This window comes from Mandrillus leucophaeus, unplaced genomic scaffold (genome assembly GCF_000951045.1).
Source record: "Mandrillus leucophaeus isolate KB7577 unplaced genomic scaffold, Mleu.le_1.0 Scaffold1232, whole genome shotgun sequence".
NCBI lineage: Eukaryota > Metazoa > Chordata > Mammalia > Primates > Cercopithecidae > Mandrillus > Mandrillus leucophaeus.
In genome coordinates, this window is record NW_012100677.1 from 641514 (window position 1) to 667783 (window position 26270).

Below are 26270 nucleotides of genomic sequence, written 5' to 3' on the forward strand. Positions count from 1 at the left end.
AGTCTGATTCTGTCACCCAGGCTGGAATGCAGTGGCGTGATCTTGCCTCACAGCAACCTCTGCCTCCTGGGATCAAGCAATCCTCCCACCTCAGCCTCTCGAGTAGCTGGGACTCCAGGTGCCCATCTCCACACCACACCTGGCTATTTTTTGTTGTTGTTGTTGTTGTTGTTGTTGAGATGGGGTTTCACTATGTTGCCCAGGCTGGCCTTGAACTCTGAGCTCAAACCATCCTCCTACCTTGACCTCCCAAAATACTGGGATTACAGGCATAAGCCACAGTTCCCAGCCTAAAACCCATTTCAAAGTTTAAAAGCATGTAAAGGGATAAAGGGGCATCATTATATTTTTTTTAATGCACATATTAGGGGAATTTGGTGTGAAGAGTAGATAGGAATTCTTATAATTTTTTTTCCTGTCTGAAATTAAGGGAGAAAAGTTTTTTAAAAGAGAAAATTTTAAAGCTGGTCAGGAACTGTGTGCATATGGGTCTGGTCTGTTGACAGTAGGCTTCCCTGGAGTGGGGGTGTTCTGACTGGGCCATTTCATTGGGTGTCTCCCCACACCAACTCAGTACCATCTTCTAGTCTCCTGCCTGGAAGGAGCTGCTAGGAGCCCAGTGCGGCAGCAAAAGGGTGCTGTGCTGAACATGCAGGACATAAACATTCACCTAATCTGTGTTCAGTACAGGGTTCCCACCCCCAAGCACCTCCCCTCCCAGGCCACAGACCCTCTGTTTTATCCTCTCTAAATAAACCTCTAGTCTTCTGAACTAGAGGAGGAGAGTGTCATCTCACTACAGGAAGAAGAATCAAGGGCTCTAACTACTTTCTGTTTTTAGCCTAACCTACTTCTAGAAGTGCCTGAGTATTTGGGGGGGTTCCCAATGTAAACCCAGTTGCTCATGTAGACCTGTTAGGGTGTAAGATGCAGTTTTCTGAGGTCTGTTGAGTCAAATGTCGCTCTCTGCTCCAGCTTCCAAAATGCTGCTTGAAATTTGCTAGGAGAGTAAGCCTTAAATAGTCTCAGTACACCAAAAAAGAAAAAAAAAAAAAGGTAACTATGTGAGGTGACAGATACGTTAATTAGCTTGGTTGTGGAATCATTTCACAATATATGCCTATATCAAAACACCAGGCTGTACAACTTAAATACATACAATTTTTGTCAATTATACCTTAATAAAGCTAGAAGATTTTAATGCTACCGCTACTGTCTTCGCTGCTGTTCTCTTTGTCCTTGTGGGTTTAAATATTTTAATAAAATTTCTTTGCTGTCATTTCAGTAGAGTATCAGGAAAAACCACATGTCCAACCTGTCATCATCAATTGGAAGTCCTGTGCTATGTTTTCTAATTTTCTACAATGACATGCATTGCTTGTGCAATTTTAAAATATATTTAAGCACATGAAAGAACTAAATGTTGTGAAACCATATAAAACAGTTTAGAAATAGGATGTTCATCAGGCTTCTGACAGGAGGATAATTAAGCTCTGAAAAGCGGCTGGGTGATGTGAAAAGAACTTGAAGATGCCTTGGGCTCACATCCCAAAGCTGTCTGTCACTGGCAGTGTGACATGAAGGTGAATACAATCCTCTGTGAACGCATTTTAACTTTCGGTTACCATATGGAGGGAAGCGTCTGTTGGATGAACTGCACAAGCCTTGAGAGTTCAAATCTCGCTGAATTCTAGAGGCAAAAAAGGAGCTCCTGCACCGAGGCCAAAGCCCTCCTTTGGCGCTGAGGCTCAGGAAAGAGCACCCGCAGTACCCGCAGTTAACTCGGAACTGAGGCTGTAGCCAGGCCTCTGTCCCCTGCGCCAGGAACAAGGTAAAAATAAATCCAGGGAGTGGGTCAAGTCAGGGGCTTGGCGTCAAACCCACACCCCAGGCCCGATGGATGCATTGGCTGGTCTACACCTGTGTCTGCCAGCGCTCACTTCTGGCGGCAAACCCAGGTGCGCGGCGGCTGGGGTAGAAGTGGGGCACGCGAGGAACTGACTTTCCATATTACACCACACGGGGGCAGCAGAGGACAGGCGGAGAAAACCGAGAGGGTCTTGGGAAAGGGGTGGGAGAGGGTAGGAGACTGGGAGATACTTCAAAGGGACAGAAAATACACTAAAAAGAGACGGCAGTGAAAAAGAAAGGCGCGGGAGACAGACTCGGAGCGATAAAGGGAGGAAGCACTACTAACGAAGTGATCCCGCACGTGTGGACAGTTACTGTCTGCAAGGTGCTGGGCACTCACTGTGTCGTGGAGTACAGGAGCTCATTTCATAGTTGAAAGAAACAGGATGGGAGGTGGTGTGGACAGTTACTGTCTGCAAGGTGCTGGGCACTCACTGTGTCGTGGAGTACAGGAGCTCATTTCATAGTTGAAAGAAACAGGATGGGAGGTGGTGTGGACAGTTACTGTCTGCAAGGTGCTGGGCACTCATTGTGTCGTGGAGTACAGGAGCTCATCTCATAGTTGAAAGAAACAGGATGGGAGGTGGCGTGGCCAGCCTTCAGTCACAGCATGGACACTAGCACTTACTGGCAGGGTTATTTAACTTCTCTGTGCCTTGCTTTCCTTATCTACCTCACAAGGTTGTGAGGATGAAATGAGATGACACGTTTAAGCTCCAGAACAGCACCTGGCACACGGTTAACATTCAACAAACGCCAACGATGATGATGATGGTGATGATGGTGGTGGTGATGACGGTGATGATGATAGTACTGGTGGTGGTGATGATGGTGGTGGTGATGATGGTGATAATGATGGTGGTGATGATGATGATGGTGGTGATGATGATGGTAGTGATAATGATGATTATGGCGATGATGGTGGTGGTATAATGGTAATGGTGATGACGATGGTGGTGGTGATGATGACGGTGGTGATGATGGTGGTGATAATGATGATGGTGATGGTGATGATGGTGATGATGGTAATGGTGGTGGTGATGATGGTGGTGGTGATGGTGATGATAGTGATGATGATGGTGGTGATGGTGGTGATGATGATGGTAGTGATAATGATGATGGTAGTGATAATGGTGATTATGGTGATGATAGTGGTGGTATAATGATGATGATGATGATGATAGTAGTGATGATGACGGTGATGATGGTGGTGATGATGGTGGTGATGATGGTGATGTGATCATGATGATGATGATGATGGTGGTGGTGATAATGGTGATAGTGGTGGTGATGGTAGTGATAATGATGATTATGGCGATGATGGTGGTGGTATAATGATGACGGTGATGATGATGATAGTAGTAATGATGACGGTGATGATGATGGTGGTGGTGATGATGATGGTGGTGATGATGGTGATAGTGATCATGATGATAATGATGATGATGGTGGTGGTGATGATGGTGATAGTGGTGGTGATGATAGTAGTGATAATGACAGTGATGGCGATGATGGTGGTGGTATAATGATAATGGTGATGATGATGGCGGTGGTGAAGATGGTGGTGGTGATGATGGTGGTGATAATGGTGATGGTGATGATAATGGTGATGATGGTGGTGGTGATGATGATGGTAGTGATGATGATGGTGATAATGATGATAGTGATGATGGTGATGATGGTGATAATGGCGGTGGCGATGATGATGGTGATCATGATGATGATGATGATGGTGATGGTGATGATGATGGTGATAATGATGATAGTGATGATGGTGATGATGGTGATAATGGCGGTGGCGATGATGATGGTGATCATGATGATGATGATGATGGTGATGGTGATGATGATGGTGATAATGATATTGTTGAATCCTTACATGGAGGAGGACCCTTGGTTTCCAGGTTTGTGGAGTGCTGTTGAAAAAATCTTCTCCCATATTACAGATGGGGAAACTGAAGCCCAGTAAGATTGCATGACAGCACAGGGACCTAGAGTCATGCAATAGCAGGGCCAGGATTCAAAATCAGGTCATTTGACCCTTTCCACCTCACCCTCTACCTCAGCATGGGACAGAAAGTGCCTGTTCATCCCAATTGCTAAAATATGTGCCACACTTACCTGCTGAGTGCAGCCTGATGCCAGGCCCGGGGCTGACACATTTTGCTCTCAAGCAACTTCCTCTTGGAAATGAAAAGTCAAAGCTGAAGAGCAGGTGGGAGGTCTGTTGGATGTGCTTACCATCCCTGTCGTGGACAAACAGAAGAGGATCCGGTCCTGCTCATGTCCCACACACCCAATTTCTGGCCTGTCAGGGACAAATATCTGGATAGTGAGCATGCCAAACAGATGGCACCAGGAGAAGGAGCATGTTGCTATGGGAGGAAGCTGCATCTGCTCTCCAAAGCCTGACCTCCGATTGCAGTTGGGAGCCCCTAGGTCAAGTACTTAACCATCCTCCTCTGCCGCAACCTCTTCATCTGCAAAACGAGAATAATAGTGATCCTTTCTTCCTCAACAAGGCAGGGGGAGAAGATGAAATGATGCGATGAATGCAAAGGGCCAGCCTGGCACACAGGATGCTCCAAGCAGGGAGTTCTGTTATCTGAAAAAGGAGAATGATGATATTTTCACTGGGTTATTTCACAGAGTGAGAGAAATTATTGGTGTTCCAGTGCCTGAGACACAGCAGATATTCAATCAGCTCTGCTGCCTTAAATCAGATCTGCTGCCATGTTTCGTAGCACTGGAGGCCCTGACAGGGATGCAACGTCCCAATACAGGTTGGCCTTTTCAGATAACAACAATAACTTGGGGACAATGCCTTTGCACTTCTCAACCATGTACCTCAAGAAGAACATGTGCATGGGACAGTGAAAACTTCAAAGGAGAGTGAGCTTCGGGGCCTCCTTCAAGGAGCCCTGGGTCAGCCCCTGCTGTGCCCACTGGTGACCGTATGGTCCTCTCTCCTGATGCATCCCCTCATTCCTTGTCCCTCACTCTTAGCGGGTGACCCCAGACTCAGATTCACAGAGGTAACTGTGGCCCCCAAACAACCCCTACCCGCTTTCTCTTCAACAGTGGCCAGCAACCTCCACAATCCTTGCCCCTGTCCTCCTTCCCCTCTGAAAAGCAGAGTCCTTTCTCCGTCCCAAAGCTACCCTCTGCCCATGCACCTCTTCATCCACCAGTTCATCTCTCCTGGCAGCTTCCCACCAGCAGTGAAGTTGGCTCCACACACTAGCGGATCACCGCCACAGTCTTCGCTTTCTCCCCTCCCACCCAATTGCCCCTCTCCTCTCCCCTGGCTTCCACCTCCACCCTACTCCTCTGAAACAAAGGCCCCTTGTCGCCTCTTGAAGGTTTCTCACCCTCTCTGAAGAGGCTTAGTGAATTTTCCAAACAAGCAATGAAAGGAAACCTCTCTATTTACCAAAGCAGCCCTTTAGCAGCCTGAAGCAGGGTCAACTCTCCCTCCTTCAAAAACCTCCCATGCTCCTTTGATGCCAGCGCTCCAGGTTTTCCTCCTACCTCTCTGACCACATCTCCTTCGACTCCTCAGTAGACTCCTCTTTTTCTCTGCTGACAATTCCCAAAATCTCTGTCTTCAGCCCAAATCTTTCATCTGAGCACAGACTCACATGCCCAGCTGCCTCCTCTCTATCTTCACTTGCATGTCCCACAGAAACCTTTGACTCAAAGTGTCAACAACTGAGCTGACTTCCTTCTCCCCTCTTCAGACTTTGCCATCTCCATGCCCTCAGCCAATCAAGCCTAAAAACTCTGCCTGACCCAGTGCTTCTCTTGTTCTCATCCCCATGGCCAGTCAGCCTTCATGTCCTGTCAACTTTGCTCTCCAAAACTCCCTTGGGTCCACCTTCCTCCAGTCAGCCCAGGGAACACTCAAGACTACATTCCTCCAGTCCACCTGCTCTGGGAAGTCTTCCATGCTTGCCCCAGGCACCATTAGGGGCTCCCTCCTTGGAGCCCCCTGCCCTCTGTACACCACGGGTTGTGAACTGGCCACTCAGGGACCCCAGCCAGCCTGCAGATGTGTAGTGTTTTCCCTCACTATGAAGGCCAGCACACAGCTTTTAAAAACAAGTCACTGCCAACTGTTGCCTAGAGCTGCCTAACATGACTAACTGACTTGAAGCAGCAGAAATTTATCCTCTCACAGTTCTAGAGGCTAGGAGCCTGAAATCAAGGTGTCAGTTAGGCATGTTCCCTCCAACGGCTCTAGGGGAAAATGCTTTCTTGCTTCTTCTAGCTTCTAGTAGATACCAGCAACCCTTGGCATTCCTCAGTGGTGGCAGCATCACTCCAATCTCTGTCTCTGTCCTCACATGGTCATCTTCCCTCTGTGTCTCCGTTCCTGCTTTCTCTTCTTAGATAAAGACACATTGGATTAGGACCCACCCTAATCCCTATGACTCCATTTCACATCTACAAAAAAACTATTTTCAAATAAAGTCATATTCTGAGGTTCCACGGAGACATGAATTTTGGAGGGAAACTATTTAACTCAATACTTTTTTTCTTTACGAGATGGGGTGTCTCGCTCTGTTGCCCAGGCTGGTCTCAAACTTTTGGCCTCAAGACATCCTCCCATCTCAGCTTCCCAAAGTGCTGGGGTTATAGGCATGAGCCATGACACCCACCCTCAACTCAATACATTTAAAATAAGGAAATTTCAAATAAATATCCAGATTACCACTTCTCTTTTGAAAAATCAGATTTGGACCCACATCCTGCATCTCAGATTCCTGCATAGTTGCTGGAGCTGAGAAGCGGCCTCCTCAGTCCCATTTGCACCGGGCACATGTTCTCCACTTATCACAGTCCCTTCCACAAGGGATCCAACAACTGCAATAGTGGAAAGTATTAAAGAAATATCCCAAACTTATCCTCCTGGAAACTAGTAGTAACTTTCTGTCAGAGTAAGAGAAAGTGGCAAAGGGGAGAGTTGTGTGCAACTTTTCAAGAGGAACCTGCTGTCACCTCAAGCACTTCTCTCATTTACATTATCTGCCTTGCCCCTGTAGGAATTTTCATCTGGAACATGGCTGTACAACAATGGTATGTTCATGAGACTCTCACTCACTGGATGACCCTGTCCATACCCCTCCCATATCCCCTTGCCCTTATTTACCATTCCTGAGCCTGCCTATTCACCTTCCAACTTCGAGCATCTACATTACTTTACCTAAGGGCTTCCTCTGGCTACCAGAGCCCCTTCTTCCTACCCATGGGCCATCCCTTAACCATGGATTGACGAAAGTTGGTGTATCAATACACCAGCTCCCTCACCCCTCAGGTGCAATCATTCTAAAGCATGAGTTCTACACTGGAGTGCTCAGAGTCCCCCGCAGGGTGAAGCTCCAGCTACTCACAGTGGCAACTTGTTTCTGTACCATACCCTCGGTTGGCTCACTACCTGCCTTCTCTCATTTCCCTTTCTCCTGGGGAAGTGCTTCCTTGAATCCCCTCTTAAATAAGCTATTTGCACATGAGCCCTTATCGCAAGGTGAGCTTCTGGAGAAAACCAAATTGGAGGACAGAAACATGGCCCATTTGCCATATTCATCTCCCTATCCACAGAACACAGCACAATTAATGAACACATCATAAAGAGTACTCACTATTCATCCATTTATTCAGCTATATGTGTCTAGCTCCACTTCATGCCAGGTCTGGGCTAGAGGCTGGGATACATTGATGAGAGGGTGCACTAATTTTCCTGCCCTCCTGAAGCTTCCAATCCAGGAAAAACCAACTTTCAAGAAAACAGAGACTGCTTTCCCCTAGAAGCCAACAACACGGTCCTGAATAAACTTAAAAGTGTTTTTTCAAAAAGTGGAGAAATAGCACAATCTAGCAATATGTAGGAACTAAAATGGGTGAGCTGATTCTTCATTCACCTGGCAAATATCCACTGAGTACCTATTCAAGCATTCCTGGCACAGGCATGAACACTTAAACAGTCAAACAGAATACTAGAAAGTCAAAGTCAGTGTTCCCACAGAGAACACAGAGAATGTGACAGCACCAGAGAGAAGCTAACTCAGCCTGACAAGCCAAGAGGACTTGGAGGCTTCATCTGAGCTGGGTCTTGAAAGACAGAAAGGTATTTGCAAGACGTAGAAAGGAAAAAGCATTCTAGGTAAAGGAAACTTCACTTAAAAAGATAGAAAGGTGTGACAAATAGATAATCTAAGATCACACCTCAAGGAGCTAGAGAAGCAAGAACAAACCAAACCCAAACCCAGCAGAAAAAAGGAAATAACCAAGATCAGAGCAGAACTAAATAAAATTGAAACAAAAAAAAAATACAAAGATAAAATGAAACAAAAAGCTGGTTCTTTGAAAAGATAAATAAAATGTATAGACTATTAGTGAGATTAACCAAGAAAAGAAGAAAGAAGATCCAAATAAGCACAATTAGAAATTAAATGGAAAATATTTACAACCGATACCACAGAAATACAAACGATCATTCAAGGCTACTATGAACACCTTTAGAAAATCTGGAGGAGATGGATAAATTCCTGGAAATATACAATCCTCCTAGATTAAACTAGGAATAAATAGAAACTCTGAACAGATTAATAACAAGCAGTGAGATTGAAATGGCAACTTAAAAGCTACCAAAAAAAATAAAAAAAAAAAAGTCCAGGACCAGATGGATTCACAGCTGAATTCTGTCAGACATTCAAAGAAGGATTGGTACTAATCCCATTGACACTACTTCAAAAGATAGAGAGAGGGAATCCTCCATAAATCATTCTATGAAGCCAGTGTCACTCTGATACCAAAACCAAGAAAGGACATAGCAAAAAGAGAATACTACAGACCAATATCCCCAATGAATATATGTGTAAAAATCCTCAACAAAATACTAAATAACTGAATCCAACAGCATATCAAAAAGATGATCAAAAAGACATATCAAAAAGACCATGATCAAGTAGGTTTTATACCAGGGATTGTTTAACATAAATGAATCAATAAATGTGACAGACCACATAAACAGAATTTAAAACAAAAATCACAGGATCATCTCAATAGATGCAGAAAAACCAGTTGACAAATTCCAGCATCACTTTATGATTAAAATCCTCAGCAAAATCGGCACAGAAGGGACACACCGTAAGGCAATAAAAGCCATCTATGACAAACCCACAGTCAATATTATACTGAACAGAGAAAAGTTGAAAGCTTCCCCTTGAGAACTGGAACAAGACAAGGACTCTCACTTTCACCACTTCTATTCAGCATAGTACTGGAAGTCCGAGCCAGAGCAATCAGACAAGAAAAAGAAATAAAGGATATCCAAATCAGTAAAGAGGAAGTCAAACTGTCACCATTTGCTGATGACATGATCATATACCTAGAAACCCCTAAAGACTCATCCAAAAAGCTCCTAGAACTTGTAAATGAATTCAGCAAAGTTGTAGGATAAAAAATTAATATACACAAATCAGTAGCCCTGTTATACACCAACAGTGACCAAGCTGAGAATCAAATCAAGAACTCAACCCTTTTACAATAGCTGCAAAAATAAAAATAAAATACTTAGGAAAATACTTAACTAAGGAGGTGAAAGACCTCTACAAGGAAAACTACAAAACACTGCTGAAAGAAATCATAGATGACACAAACAATTGGAAACACATCCCATGCTCATGTGAAACTGTGAAAATGACTATACTGCCAAAAGCAATCTGTAAATTCCTTGCAATTCCCATCAAAATACCACCATCATTCTTCACAGAATGAGAAAAAAAAAATCCTAAAATTCAAATGGAACAAAAAAAGAGCCTGCATAGCCAAAGCAAGACTAAACAAAAAGAACTAATCTGGAGGCATCACGTTACCCAACTTCAAACTACAGTATAAGGCCATAGTCACCAAAACAGCATGGTACTGGTATAAAAATAGGCACATAGACCAATGGAACAGAATAGAGAACCTAGAAATAAAGCCAAATACTTAGAATCAACTGATCTTCAAGAAAGAAAACAAAAACATAAAATAGGGAAAGGACACCCTATTCAACAAAATGATGCTGGGATAAGTGGCAAGCCATATGTAGAAGAATGAAACCGGATCCTCATGTCTCACCCTCTGCAAAAATCAACTCAAGATGGATCAAGGACTTAAATCTAAGACCTGAAATCATAAAAAAAGACAGCATTGAAAAACCCTTCTAGACATTGACTTGGGAAAGGATTTCATGACCAAGAACCCAAAAGCAAACACAACAAAAACAAAGATAAATAGAAGGATAAATAGAAGGAACTTAATTAAACTAAAAAGGTTCTACACAGAAAAAGAAATAATCAGCAGAGTAGACAGACAACCCACAGAGTGGGAGAAAATCTTCACAATCTATACATCTGACAAAGAACTAATATCCAGGGTCTACAAGGAACTCAAACAAATGAGCAAGAGAAAAGCAAACAATCCCATCAAAAAGTGGGCTAAGGACATGAATAGACAATTCTCAAAAGAAGATATACAAATGGCCAGCAAACACATGAAAACATGCTCAACATCACTAATGATCAGGGCAATGCAAATCAAAACCACAATATGATAGCACATTACTCCTGCAAGAATGGCCATAATCAAAAAAATAAAAAACTAATAGATGTTGACATGGATGTGGCAAAAAGGGAACATTTTTACTCTGTTGGTGGGAATGTAAACTAGTAAAACCACTATGGAAAACTGTGTGGAGACTCCTTAAAGAACTAGAAGGGATCTGCCATTTGATCCAGCAATCCCACTCCTGGGTATCTACCCAGAGGAAAAGAAGTCATTATACGAAAAAGATATTTGCACATGTATGTTTATAGCAGCACAATTTGCAATTGCAAAAACATGGAACCAGCCCAAATGCCCATCACTCAATGAGTGGATAAAGAAAATGTGATATATACGTGTGCGTGTGTGTGTACATATATGTGTATACATATATATATACCTGTATGTATGTGTGTATAGATAAACATGTGTATATATAATATATGTAACATATATAAGATATTGTGTGTATATATAGTGTGTGTATATACGCGCACGCGTGTGTGTGTGTGTGTATATATAAAAAATGGAATACTACTCAGCCATAAAAAGGAATGAAATAATGGCATTCCCAGCAACCTGGATGGAGTTGGAACCATTATACTAAGTGAAGTAACTCAGGAATGGAAAACCAAACATCATATGTTCTGACTTATGAGTGGGAGCTAAGCTATGAGGACACAAAGGCATAAGAATAATACAATGGACTGTGGGGACTTGGGGGAAGGGGTAGGAGGGGGGTGAGAGATAAAATACTACACATTGTGCATAGTGTACCCTGCTTGGGTGATGGGTGCACCAAAATCTCAGAAATCACCACTGAAGAAGTTAACCATGTAACCGAAAACCAACTGTTTCCCCAAAACCTAATGAAATCAAGGGAAAAAAAAAGAAAGCTAGAAAAGAGTGAAGATCGGTCTATTTGGGTAAGTACAAGTGGCGCAGTGTGGCTGGGACAAAGAAGAGGGCTCTCAAGGGAGGAGAAATAGGCAGAGGCAGAATTATGAAGGAGTTTCTGCACCAATCAGAGGCATTCAAACCTCCTTAAGCCTCAATTTTCTCCTCAGTGGATGAACATCATGAGGCTCTTATAAAGAGAAAATGCACTAATGCAAGGGAAGATGTTTATATGACATCTGGCATCTCACTGGCCCTCAGGGAGCAGTAGTCACTTTATGCTAAGAATTGCAGAATTTTAAACAGCACAACAGCACAGTCAGCTTGGAGCCTTGCAAGATGCCAGTGAGGAGGCTGCTGTGATCTAAAGGGAGACACTGGCTGCCTGGAGTCCACATGCCCTTGGCCTACTCCAGAGGTCACCTGCATAAGTTGCAAACATGCAAACAGATTCTTACATCTTGCTGCCTGAGAACTTGGTCTAGTATTGGATTCTACTTAGCTACATGCAGGGCAGGCCAGAATGCTGATGAATTAATGCCCCAGGAGCAACTCTCAACCCATAAGGCATGGGCATTGGTGGATGCGTGTCCCTCAGTGGGACAATTCTGAGGAGTATTCCACACAGCCTCTCAGAGGACCCCTAGTTGGACTGAGCTCCAGGGACCCCTCCACAGGTAACCCGCTCATTAATCTAACCTTTCTTAGCTTCTCTCCCTTTTGTGTCTCACTTCCCCACTCCCTCACAGTGCTTCCTAGGATCACCTCCCAAATAAACTTCTCACACCCAAATTCTCAGGATCTACTTTTGGAGAAATGCAAACTGAACAGTTGGTACCAGATGATCCTGTAAAGTAGAACTCAGGAGAGGATTCTGGAATTAAATCACCAACCAACCAGACAGGAAAAAAATATGTCAATTCTGGTAGCAAGTGGCATGCTTTTTGCAACATCACAATTCATAAGACTCCCCTGTGATGGACTGGGCACATATACAAGTAGAAGGAGAATCAAAGGGTATGTCATAGCTTCAGCACTCCAGCACTTGAAAGACACGGCAGTGGCAGCTACAGGGGCTATGGAGTTGATGAGTTTTTGTTGTCTGCCACTGAAGCCTTAAAGAAAGAGGATCTGTTGAGCTCAGGTAAGTACACCATCAGCTCAGGGCACTTTATGAAACTTGGGAAGTCTCAGAGGCACCATTTAAAGAGACACTCGTCTCCTGCAACTGTAGGGTGGACTGTGCCAAAAACCAGAGCTCAAAATTTTACTGTAAGCATGCTTGAATCATAAAATTCACAGCCTCAGTCAGTTAGGCCCCCAGTACAGCAGAAGAAGTAGGACCATGAGACTTGGGATTCAGACTTCAGAACTTTTGACCTGAATATTCTCCTAAGTCTTGTAGGTTGGCATAAGTGTCTTCCTTCCCCTTCAAAGAACAGCCTCCCATTGCCAGGAACCCATGCAATAGTTCTCGCCTACAACATATGTCTTCCAAGGTAATGGTTGTCCTCCTGCCTCTCCCTCATCACATCCCACCCTTAGACCAAAAACTATGTGTGGTCTCATCTCAGCATGGCTTCAGGGAAGTGGTGTTTCTTACATGGGACCTAACAGATTATTCACCATCAGAGCTGCTGAAATTAATTAAAATATACCAAGAGGAACTGGAAGATTATGTGTGAGAGTGTGTCTTGAGGACATTGCATCATGGTGGAGGGAGACTATAAAGGCTAGGTAGGAGATAGTTTATTGAAGTGGGTGCTCCTGTAAGTTGCTGCTGTAACTCAAGATTTCACATCCTAACAAGAATGCACAAAGCCAGTCTTAACACATAGCTAGAATGGTTCCTTAAAGCTTGAAGTACTTTAGAGCTTGGAGTACTGTACAGGCCTACAGTAAATTAGGTAGAAATGCCATAACTATGTTGGCAGAGTATTACAGAAGGGATCAGAGAACTGGGCATGCTAGAATGGATTTATGGCATAAGACCAAACAGCCACTAAGTTGAGTAAGAGGGCTAGAGAACACTCAGTTTGCTAAATGAGTGTGCACTATGGAATAAAGAATGTACTATGAGAAACTCCGTGGTGGCTTTCCTCTGTAAGCCAAGTTGATGGTAAAGATGTAACTGTGGAATTGAGCTATCTAATGTAAATAGGAAGATTGATTCTGAAGTGTCAGGGTCCTGGTAGTGACACTTAATCAGAGGCAAGGTGTGTGTTATAGGCAGCAAAACTGGAATGGGAAGCAGAGACTCTGACCTTCAGGGATCTGTGGTGATGGCTAATAGAACATGGTGTCTCTAGAGATGAGACAGATGGGCAGCCAACTAGGGTTGACTTACAAACCAAAAAATATACAAAGCATGAAAGCTGAAGACTGACAACCAGTTGCCACAGTGGAAAATCATAATTCATGGCAATTTGAAGACTTGAGCCTATTCTCAGCCAGAGTCCATTGATTGGAGAGGTGCCCAAATCCCCTTGAGGAAGGATACCACAATGACTTAGCATGCGTGTGTAATACATATGAAGCCCTTTCTCAAAAAGCACTATATTCAGTTACCAGACTAATTGTCTACTGGAGAAAGGAGGATACCCAAGTCTTTTTTTCAGCTTTATTGAGGTGTACTTGACCTCCTGGGCTCAAGTGACCCTCCTTTGGTATATGTATATATTGTGAAACAATTATCACATTCATGCTAATTAACATATCTATTACCTTACATAGTTACGATTTGTGTGTATATGTATTTGGTGAAACACTTAAGATCAACTCTCTCAGCAAACTTAAGTGTACAAACCAGTATTATTAACTATAGTCACCATGTTGTACATTAGATCTCCAGAGCTTATTCATCCCGAATAACTGAATCCTAGTACCCTTTGACCAATATCTCCTCATTTCCCCCATCCCTCAGCCCTTGGCAACCACCATTCTACTCTGCTTTTATGAGTTCAACATTTTTTAGATTCCATATATGAGTGAGATCATGCTGTGAGTCTATGTCTGGCTGATTTTACTTAGCATGATGTCCTCCAAGCTCATCCATGCTGTCCCCAAGGGCAGGGTCTCCTTTGTAAAGGCTGAATAATATTCCATTGTATATATCTTCCACATTTTCTTTATCCATTCTTTTCATATCTTGGCTACTGTAAATAATGTTGCAGTGAACATGGGGGTGCCAATATATCTTCAAGATACTACTCTTATCTCTTTTGAGCATATATGTGCCCAGAAGTGGGATTGCTGGAACATATGCTAACTCTATTTTAATTTTTTGAGGACATCCATACTATTTTCCATAATGACTATACCAATTTACAATCCAATCAACTGTGTATATGGGTTTCTGTTTCTCCACATCCTCACCAACACTCGTTTTCTTTTGACAATACCATTTTAACAAGTGTGAGGTGATATCTTGTGCTTTTGATTTGCACTTCCATGATGATTACTGATGTTTTGCACCTTTTCATGTGTCTTTTGGGCATTTGTATGTCTTTTAAGAAATGTCTATTCAATTCTTTAACCCATTTTGAAAAGGGGTCTTTTTTTTTCTTTTTTCTTTTTTCTTTTTTTTTTTTTTTTTGCTATGGAGTTGTTTGGATTTCTTATATATTTTGGATATTAACTCCCTATCAGATGTATGACTTGCAAATATATTTTCCCCATTCTGTAGGTTGCCTTTTGACTCTGTTGATTATTTCCTTTGCTGTGCAGAGCTTTTTCATTTGATGCAATCCTATGTGTCTCCTTTTGCATTTGTTACCTGTGCTTTTGGTGTCATAGCCAAGAAAACATTTCCCAGACCAATGTAAAGATGATTTCTTTCTATGTTTTCTTCTAGCATTTTATGATTTCAGGCTTACATTTAAATATTTAATCCATTCAAACTGATTTTTCTGTGTGGTGTGAGATAAGGATCCAGCTTCATTCATCTGCATGTGGATACCCAATTTCCCCAAAATCATGTATTGAAGAGACAGTCTTTCTATTGCTGCTGATGTGAGTAGGCAAAGAATAAAATAAAACCAAATTTAAAAGTATGAAGAGACCATCCTTGATCCATTATATGTTCTTGGCACCTTTGTCAAAGATTAGTTGACTCTAGATACATAGATTTATTTCTGGACTCTCTGTTTTATTTTATTCCATTGGTTTATATGTCTGTTTTTATGCCAGTACCATACTATTGTGATTACTGTAGCTTTGTAATATATTATGAAATCAGAAGTGTAATGCCCTCCAGCTTTGTTCTTTAAGCTCAAGATTGCTTTGGCTATTTGGGGTTTTGTAAGAATTTTAAGACATTGTTTTTCTATTTCTGTAAAGAATGCCATTGGGATTTTGATAGGGATTGAATTGAATCTATAGATCACTTTGGGTAGTATGGACATTTTAGCAATATTAATTCTTCCAATTCATGGACATGAGATGTCTTTTCATCTTTATCTTCTTTAATTTCCTTCAGTGTTTTATAATTTTTAGCATACAAGTCTTTCACCTCTTTGGTTAAGCCTATTCTGAAGTATTTTATTCCTTTTGTGGTTATTGAGAATGGGATTGTTTTCTTAATTTTGAATAGTTCATTGTGTATAGAAACACAAGAAGTTTTTTTTTTTTCTTTTCTCAACTTCTATTTTAGGTTCAGGGGTTACATGTACAGGTTTGTTACATGGTAAATTGTGTGTTGCTGGGTTTGGTATCCAAATGATTTAATCACCCAGGAAGCGGGCATAGTACCCAACAAGTAGTTTTTCAACCCTTACCTCCTGTCATCCTCCCCTCTGAAGTAGGTCCCTATTGTTCCCATCTTTGTGTCCATGTGTACTCAATCACAACAGATTTTTGTATGTTGATCTTTTTATCCTAAAGTTTTCTAAATTCTTTTAAGTCTAACAGTTGTTTGTTGAGTCTTTAGGATTTTCTACACATATGATCGTATCATCTGCAAACAGATAATTGTGCTTCTTTTCTGATTTGAAGACCTATTTCCGTTTTTAATCACTAACTTCTTTTTAATTATTGATTGATTGATTGATTGATTTTTTTACAGATGGGTTCTCGCTATGTTGCCCGCACTGAACTTGAACTCCTGGGCTCAAGGGATTCTCCTGTCTCAGCTTCCCAAGCAGCTGGGACTACAGGTACGTGCCACCAACCTGGCTTATTTTTTATTTTTTAATTGACACATGTAATTGTGCATATTTATGGGATACAATTTGATATTCCAATACATATATATGTTATATAATGATCGAATCAGGGTAGTTAGCACATCCATCACCTATGTATTTATCATTTCTTTGAGGTGAGAACATTCAAAAGCCTGACTTTCTGGCTATTTTGTAATATACAATACCTTACTATTAACCATTGTAACCCTACTGTGCAGTAGAACATTCCTGTCTTATTGTAACTTTGTACTTGTCTCCCAACCTCTCCCCCGTTCCCTCCTCCCCAGTCTCTGGCAACAACTGTTTTACTCTCTACTTCCATGATTTCTTTCTAAGATTCTACATATGAGTGAGAATGAGTAGTATTTGTCTTTCTGTGCCTGGCTTATTTACCTTAACATGATGTCCTTCATGCTCTTCCATGTTCTCACAATTGACAGCATTTCATTCTTTTTATGGCTGAATAATATTCCATTGTGTATATATAACATATTTTCTTTATCCATTCATCCATTGTTAGACACTTAGTTTGATTCCATATCTTGGCTATTGTAAATAGTGCTGCAATAAATATGGGAGTGCAAATATCTCTTCGATGTGCTGATTTCATTTCCTTTGGATGAACCCAGTAATGGGGTTGCTGGATCATAGAGTAGTTCTAGCTTTAATTTTTTGAGGGACCTCCGCACTGTGTTCCATAATGGCTGTACTAATTTACAATCCCACCAACTGTGTGCAAGTGTTCTGTTTTATCCACATTGTCACCAACACTTTTTTTTTTTTTTTTTTTTGAGACAGGGTTTCGCTCTGTCCCCCAGGCTGGAGTGCAGTGGCACAATTGTGGTTCACTGTAACCTTGACTCTCGGGCTCAAGTGATCCTCTTGCCTCAGCCTCCTGAGTAGCTGGGACCACAGGCATGAGCCACTACACCTGGCCTATGTGTGTCCTTAAAACTAACATGGGTCTCTTATAGACAGCATATTGTTGGATTTTTAAAATGCTCCAGTCATCTATGTTTTTTGATTGGAGAATTCAATCCATTCACATCTAAAGTAATTCTTAATAGATGAGGGCTTACTTTTGCCATTTTGCTCATTGTATTCTGTTTTGTAGTTTCTGTCTTTCTTCCTCTCATGCTGTCTTCCTTTGTGATTTGATGTGGATTCTTTTTTTGACAGTGGTATGCCTTAATTCCTTTTTCTTTATCTTTTGTGTATCTCCTAGAGGTTTTTTCCCTTGTGCTTACCATGAGGCTTACATAAAGCATCTTATAGGTATAACTGTCTATTTTTAGCTGATAACCACAATCACATATAAAAATATACCCAAGTCTTTTGAGAGTTGTTAGATAACAGGTCTGAACTGGCATTTTTACCAGGAAACCTGTTTTGTCATCGTTGCTCCCTTGTTATAGTGAGGTCATATGAAAGATGATACATGGAGTCCTGGCCCACGTCCATCTTCTACTAGGGTCCATACTGCGATCATTTCAGTATTGGTTCTCTGAGAAGTGAAAGAACTTATGGGAGAAAAGGTCAAGTGAGAGCCCCTGAAACTTTTCCCCACCCTGGCCAAGAGAGGGAAACAGAAGCAATGCTACATGATGGGTGGAAGTTAATGGGCAGAAATTAATGCCACCCTTAATGATTTAAAGGATGCGACGGTGGCGATTTTTACTATGTTTCTATTTAACTTACTATCATATCCCCTGCAAAAGAAATATAAATCAGGGTGAACAATGGTGTACTTCCATAAACTTAACCAACTGGTAGATCCGACTACAACCACTGTGCCAGATATGGTGTCTCTACTAGAATCAATCAACACTTAGTTGTTGCTATTGATAAGGCAAATGTATTCTTTTCATCCCCATCAAAAAGGAAGATCAAAAGCAGGGTACAGTTATTTCACATTCACCTAGTGTGAACAGCAGTACACATTGCTGGGGCTCTGATAATTCTCTTTTCTGTCACAATATAAGCCAAAAGAATTTTGATCATTTTGACATTTCTACAAAACATTATGATGGTCTACTATACTGATGACATATTCATTAGACCTGGTGAACAGAAGGAGTACTTTGGATGCCTTGTATCTTAGTCCGCTTGGGCTGCCACAACAAAATATGATACACTGGGTGGCTTCAACAAAAGGAATGTCTTTCTCACAGTTCTGGAGGCTGGGAAGTTGAAGATCAAGATGCTGGCCAGTCCGGTTCCCTGGTGAGGGCTCTCTTCCTGACTTGCAGAGGGCAAACCTTCTCACTGTGTCCTCACGTGGCAGGGACAGGGAAGAAGAGAAAGAGGAAGTAAGCCCTCTATGTCTCTTTTCATGAGGGCACCAACTCCACCATGAGAACCCTACCCTCATGAACTCATCTAAACCCAATTATCTCCCAAAGACCCTGTCTCCAAATACTATCACATTAGGGTTAGGGCTTCAACACATGAATTTTGGGAGGACAGATTCAATCCATAGCACCTTAGAAATAAACATGCATGCCAGAAAGTTAGAGATTAACCTTACAACAATTGATATGTCTGTCACATCAATAAGATTGACCTCCTGGGCTCAAGTGATCCATCTGCTTCAACCTCCTCAGTAGCTAGGACTAAGGTGTGCACCACCACTTTGGGCTAATTTTCTTATTTTTATTTTTTGTAGAGATGCGGTCTTGCTGTGTTGTGCAGGCTGGTCTTGAACTCCTGGGCTCAAGCAATCTTCCCGCCTTGACCTCCTAAAGTGCTGGAAATACAGGTGTGAGCCCATGCCCAGCCAGGAGGCCATTGTTTTGGACTAAACTCCTACACTGGGCCCCAACAGACAAGACTAAACCTCAAAATGGAGTTACCTAGGCTCACCAAACCAAAACTGAGCTGTTACGGCCTTTTGAGAAAACAGGAGTGAGAAAGAGCCTAATTGCCCAAACTGGCCAATTTCAACTTTCTATCAGCATGAGAATGAAGTTTCCTGTGTTTTAATCCTTACAACAGAGTAACCTGGAGTAACCTGTTGTTAACCCATCAGTTATCTTCCCATTGTTCTGTCTGTCTTCCTGTCCCTGACTTACAAAGAAAGTAACTTTGAAATGAACAATACACTTTTTGTTATTTGTTTTGCTTTCTTCAGCCCTTTTACTGTCTATAAAGCCAACATCCTCTGCTTGAGCCATGGGAACAATTATTCTAGTTTATGGAATAAGTGTTGCCCAATTCTAGAACCTTGATAAAGCCAACCGAGACCTTTAAACTAAATTTGTTGCAACTTTTTTTTTGATAATATGATATGCAGTTTTTGTGTCCTCTTAATGCTTTTGAGATTCATACATCTCTGCATCTATTAATATTACATTCATTTTTATTGCTGAAAATATAATTCCATTGTATGAGTATACAACAGTTTTTTTTTTTTTCTTTTTTCTTTTTTTTTGAGACAGAGTCTCCCTCTGTCATTCAGGCTGGAGTGCAGTGGTGCAATCTCGGCTCACTGCACACTCCACCTCCCGGGTTCACGCCATTCTCCTGCCTCAGCCTCCCGAGTAGCTGGGACTACAGGCACCTGCCACCACGCCTGGCTAATTTTTTTTTTGTATTTTCAGTAAAGACAGGGTTTCACCGTGTTATCCAGGATGGTCTCGATCTCCTGACCTCGTGATCCACCCATCTTGGCCTCCCAAAGCGCTGGGACTACAGGCGTGAGCCACCGTGCCCGGCCACAACAGTTTCTTTATCCATGATGGACATTTGTGTTTTCCCCAACTTTTGGCTATCATTAATAAAGCTGCTGTAAACATTCCAGTACAAGTCTTTGTGTGGACATGTGTTTTATTTTTCTCTTGAAAAAAAACACCTAAGAATAGAATTTTTGGAAAATATCAGAGCATGTTTAATTTTATTAGATATGCCAAGCTGCTTTTCAAAGTAGTCAAACAATTTTGCATTCCCATCAGCATGTATGAAAGTTCTAATTATGCCACAAGCTCGTCATCACTTGATAGTATCAGACTTTTTCACTTTAATGATTCTAGTGGTTGGGTAATGGTATTCCATTATAGTTTTCATTTGCATTTCCCTGATGATGGTGATACTGAATATCTTTTCTTATGCAACTCTTAATTTTATAATTTTCTTTTGCACTGAAAATTATGGTTGCTAACAGCTGTTTGTTTGCATTAATGGATTTATTTCCCTATATCTTTTGCACTGCTATTAGTTGCTGGCTGTAAGATTCAATAATTCATGGGAAGCAGCAGAGTGAGACAGTGAGGCTTTTGGAGTCTGTACTGACCGTGTACCAACACCTTCAGCTGAGTGATCTTGGACAAGTCCCTTAAGATCTCCAAGCCTGTGTCTCTTATTTTTTAAAGGGAGATTGTTATCATCAATAATAATTGTTATTATTAACTACTGTTCATTAAACACCTTCTAAATTCTAGGCTTTATGCTAAGTGCATTACTTACATAATAAGTATGGTTATGTTATGTAAAGTACCTAGAACAGTGCCTAGAACAGAGTGAGCACTATATTTGTATTATATTTTTAAAATTTATTTTTATTGTAGTAAAATAGTCACAACATAAAATCTACCATTTTAACCATTTTTAAGTGTACAGTTCAGTAGCATGAATTACCCTTACTTTGTTGTGCAACCATCATCACCATCCATCTCCTGAACTTTAAGCATCCATACTAAAACCCTGTACCCATGAAACATCCTCTTTTCCCCTCCCTCCAGCCCCTGACAGCCACTGTTCTACTTTATTTATCTATAAATTTGACTATTCTACGTACCTCATGTAAGTGTAATAATACATTATTTGTCCTTTTTTGTCTGACTTATTTCACTTAGCATAATATCTTCAAGGTTCATCTATGTTGTGGTATGTATCAGAACCTCATCGCTTTTTAAGGCTGCCTTACTTATTTTCTGCCTGGTTGTTTCATCCATTATCGAAAGTGGGTTACTGAATACTATGACTATTATTGTAGAACATTCTACTATCTTCAATTTTGTCAACTTTTCCTTCATATATTTTGAGGGTCTGTTACTAGGCGTATAAATGTAGTAATCATTATCATCATCATTATTAATCTTGACGACAAACGACAATTTTTTTTTTTGAGATGGAGTCTTGCTCTGTCACCCAGGCTGGAGTGCAGTGGCGTGATCTCAGCTCACTGCAACCTCCACTTCCCAGGTTCAAGCGATTCTTCTGCCTCAGCCTCCCAAGTAGCTGGGACTACAGGCTTTTGCCACCATACCCAGCTAATTTGTGTGATTTTAGTAGAGACGTGGTGTCACCACATTGGCCAGGATGGTCTCAAACTCCTGACCTTGTGATCTGCCCGCCTCAGCCTCCCAAAGTGCTGGGATTATAAGCATGAGCCACCGTGCTCAGCAAAGTAAGACCATTTTTATCCCCATTTTGTATAAGAGGAAAATAATACACAGAGAAAAGAAGTATCTTACCTGAGGTCAACACTTATAATAATAATTTTTTTAAAAAAGAGATTAGGTCTCGCTATGTTGCCCAGGTTGGTTTCAAACTCCTGGCCTACAATGATCCTCTTATCTCACCTTCCCAATGTGCTGGGATTACTGACATGAGCCACTACACCTGGCTCATAGTGATAATTTTTTAAAATGCATTTATCATTATTGGAGACAGCTACTGTGTCCATTCTTAACTCTGAATTTGGCAATTAATGGAAATTATTAAGCATTGACCCTGACTTTCCTATTCAAACTGCATGTCAAATTATATATAACCATATAGCCTTGACTGATGAGGAAATATTTATCTCTTACAAAAGAATTCCAGCTAGAAAGTATTGATGAAATTAGAAAAACACTTTTTTGTAACCCCCTCATGGAATAATGTTCTAAGTAATAATGAACAATGGATACAAAATACATTCGATGAAAGTTCAGTGGATATTAGTTTCCTATTGCTACTGTAACAAATTACCAGAAAGTATGTGGCTTAAAACAATAATAAAGTAAATGTATTATCTTATAGTTCTGAAGGTTAGAAGTCTAAAGTGCATTTCAATGAGCTGAAATCAAGGGTCACACAGGCTGTGTTCCTAATGCAGGCCCGTCCTAGTCTGTTTTGTGCTGTTATAACAGAATACCGCAGATTGGCTAATTTATAATGAATAAAAATGTATTGCCTCACAGTTCTGGAGGCTGGGAAGTCCAATATCTAGGTGCCAGCACCTGGTAAGGGCCTTCTTGCTGCACCATGGCATGGCAGAAGGCATCACATGGTGGAAGGGCAAAGAGAGGCAGAAGAGGGCCAAACTTGCCCTTTTACAATGGCATTAATCTCACCCATTAGGGCAGAGTCCTCATGGCCTAATCACTCCTTAAAGGTGATTTAATAACAATGGCTATTAAATTTCAACATGAGTCTTGGGGAAGATAACGATTCAAACCATAGCCAGGCCCTAGGAAAGAATCAAAGTCTTTGCCTTTTCCAGGTTCTAGAAGCTGCCTGCATTCCTTGGCTAGTTGTCCCCTCCTTTCTTCAATGCCAGCAGTGAAACAGCTTCAAACCTCTCTCTGACTCTGACCCCCTCTAAGCCTCCCTTTTCCACTTTAAAGGACCTTGTGATTAATTGGGTTCACCTGTGTTATCCATGATACTCCCATGATAATCTTTTTAAGGTCAGCTGATTAGCAACTTTAATTCCATCTGCAACCTTTATTTTATCTTGCCATGTAACAACATATTCACAGATTCTAGAGATTAGGGCATAAACCTGTCTAGGAGAGGCATTATTTTGCCTGCCACAATGGGGAACTGGAGACTTATGAGGTGTCAAATTATCAACTCACAGATGAGAGGTTATAAGGTGGAAAATACACCTTAACAGTGAAGGAGTCAGACTATCCCCACCTGAACCCACTGGTAGATCTTAACATCTCTAGTGGCGGAACATCAAACATGGCGTGCATTCTAATGTTATGTAATATAAATAACATTGCCTGTGAAATATTCTTACCAAGAAAGCTTGACATTACTTTAAACAACCTTTTGGGACTTACAGTTTACCAGAAATACAGGGAATAGTAGAAAAAGTTAAGTGATACCATGAAGAAACAATCAGACAAATCCTGAAGATGGGTCGTTCTAGCGGAAAACTGCCTCTGTTTCCTTAGTAAATCACTGGCATTTAAAAAAAAAAAACAGTTGGGGGCCGGGCGTGGTGGCTCATACCTGTAATCCCAGCACTTTGGGAGGCCGAGGTGGGGGGATCACGAGGCCAAGAGCTCGAGACCATCCTGGCCAACGTGGTGAAACCCCGTCTCTACCAAAAATGTGAAAAACAGCTGGGCCTGGTAGCGTGCGCCTGTAGTCCCAGCTACTCGGGAGGCTGAGGCAGGAGAATGGCGTGAACCCGGGAGGCGGAGCTTGCAATGAGCTGAGATCCGGCCATTGCACTCCAGCCTGGGCGACAGAGCAAGACTCCGTCTCAAAAAAAAAAAAAAGTTGAGGACTGTTCCAGATGAAATGATACTGATTCCTCCAGGAGCCGATCCTGATACATGGATCCGAGTTTATTTGGGAGGTACTAGAGATACTAGTAGAGAAGCGAGGCAGTGAAACAGAAAAAGAAGAGAGTCCACGATGGGTTTGTTGTTGAGCTGGCCGCCACAATGAGCAGCCGGACCTCAATCCCACGAGAAACTCACAGTGACACAAAACACCAGATTCACAAAAGGCAAAGCCGCCTAAGTTTTATACACTGACTCACAAAAGTAATTTGTAGAGAACTGGTCCTTGGGGATGTTAATTTGGCACTTTGGGCCTGTGGTAAGCAGGGAAAGCTGTCTTTTACCAGTGGTGTACCTCAGATATTTCACACCTGTGGGGCATTGCAATTTAAGTCCCTTTCTCTATATGAAAAACTAGGTTCATAAATTATTATGAAATAAAATAAAAATAGTGGGGAAAATTACATAAATAGAAATGCAGACGGTGACAGTTCTTTTGTTGAACTCTGTATGTACAAGTATGACATTATAAAATAATACTAAATAAAAATTACAAGATCAAAAAGGAAAACATAAACACTTTAAAGATAATTAAAGCCTTACATTACATTAAAGTCTTATATTTCACTTTTTTTTTCTTTAAAAGGAGTGAGCTGTGTACAGAGGGGTTAAATGCTTTTTAGACAAGAAAAAAAAAACTGCACGAGAATCAACTTATTCATCATCATCTTCTTCACCTTCATCTTCCTCCTCCTCCTGATCCTCTTCATCTTCCTCCCCTTGCTTCTTCCTCTTGCTCTTTTCAGCCTTGGTGACTCCCTTTTTTTGCTGCATCAGGCTTTCCTTTAGTTCAATATGCAGCAAGATCCTTTTTGTATTTTTCCTTCAGCCTCGCAGCCTTCTTTTCATAAGGCTGCTTGTCATCTGCAGCAGTGCTATTCCACATGTCTCCCAGTTTCTTTGCAACATCACCAATGGACAGGCCAAGATGTTCTTTGATTTGGGGGCGACACTCAGAGCAGAACACGAAACAGGCTGCAGGAGGCCTCTTGGGTGCATTGGACTTGAACTTCTTTTTTGTCTCCCCTTTAGGGGGGATATAGATTTTCATTTCTCTTTCATAACGGGCCTTGTTTGCCTTTGCTGTATCTTCAAATTTTCCTTTCTCTTTAGCAGACATGGTCTTCCACCTCGCTGAGCACTTTTTAAAAATTTTTTCTGAGACAGAGTCTCTCTGTCGTCCAGGGTGGAACCCAGTGGTGAGGTCTTGGCTCACTCACTGCAGCCTCTGCCTCCTGGGTTCAAGTGATTCTCTTGCCTCAGCCTCCCGAGGAGCTAGGATTACAGAAAACCGCCACCAAGACTGGCTAATATTTGGATTTTCAGTAGAGACAGGGTTCCACCATGTTGACCAGGCTAGTCTTGAACTGCTGACATCAAGTGATCCGCCTGCCTCGGCCTCCCAAATTGCTGGGATTACAGGCGTGAGCCACAACACCTGGCCTCTCTCTGAGCATTTCTTAGAAAACTCTCAGAAGTTGACTGAAGCTTCTTATGCTCCTTCTCACAAGTTTGCACAGGAAATGCATATGATAACATTTTGCCTCTTGGCTTCTTAGGATCTCCTTTGCCCATGTTTAGTTATTTTTTCCTCAGCGAGGCACAGAGTCACCCAGTGTCTATCTGGCTCCCACTTGCCCTGGCGCTGTGTCTATGGAGCTCAATGTACTGTAACAGCTGTGAGAGCAGGCCTCCTCACTCTCTCCACTCTGTGAAAAGTTTCTTTTACATGAAGCAACTCAAATATAAAGGGTTTGTCAAAAATTCCCAAAAACCAATTTCACAAGTTCCAAATATGATAATACTGTACATTACTTTGTTTTAGGGGGATGAGTTCTAGTGGATTTCAGTGGTCTCCAGAGTTGAAAATTGCCACTAGGCCGGGCACGGTGGCTCACACCTGTAATCCGAGCACTTTGGGAGGCCAAGGTGGGTGGATCACGAGGTCAGGAGATCGAGACCAGCCTGGCTAACACGGTGAAACCCCATCTCTACTAAAAATACAAAAAATTAGCCAGGCGTGGTGGCGGGCGCCTGTAGTCCCAGCTACTTGGGAGGCTGAGGCAGGAGAACGGCGTGAACCCGGGAGGCGGAGCTTGCAGTGAGCCGAGATCGCGCCACTGCCCTC

General features: G+C 41.8%; 1 pseudogene; it reads right to left on the minus strand.

Annotated features, from left to right (window-relative positions):
- Nucleotides 1–24796: 24796 nt before the first annotated feature.
- LOC105533251 lies at nucleotides 24797–25717 on the minus strand (annotated as a pseudogene).
- Between the last annotated feature and the right edge of the window lie 553 nt (nucleotides 25718–26270).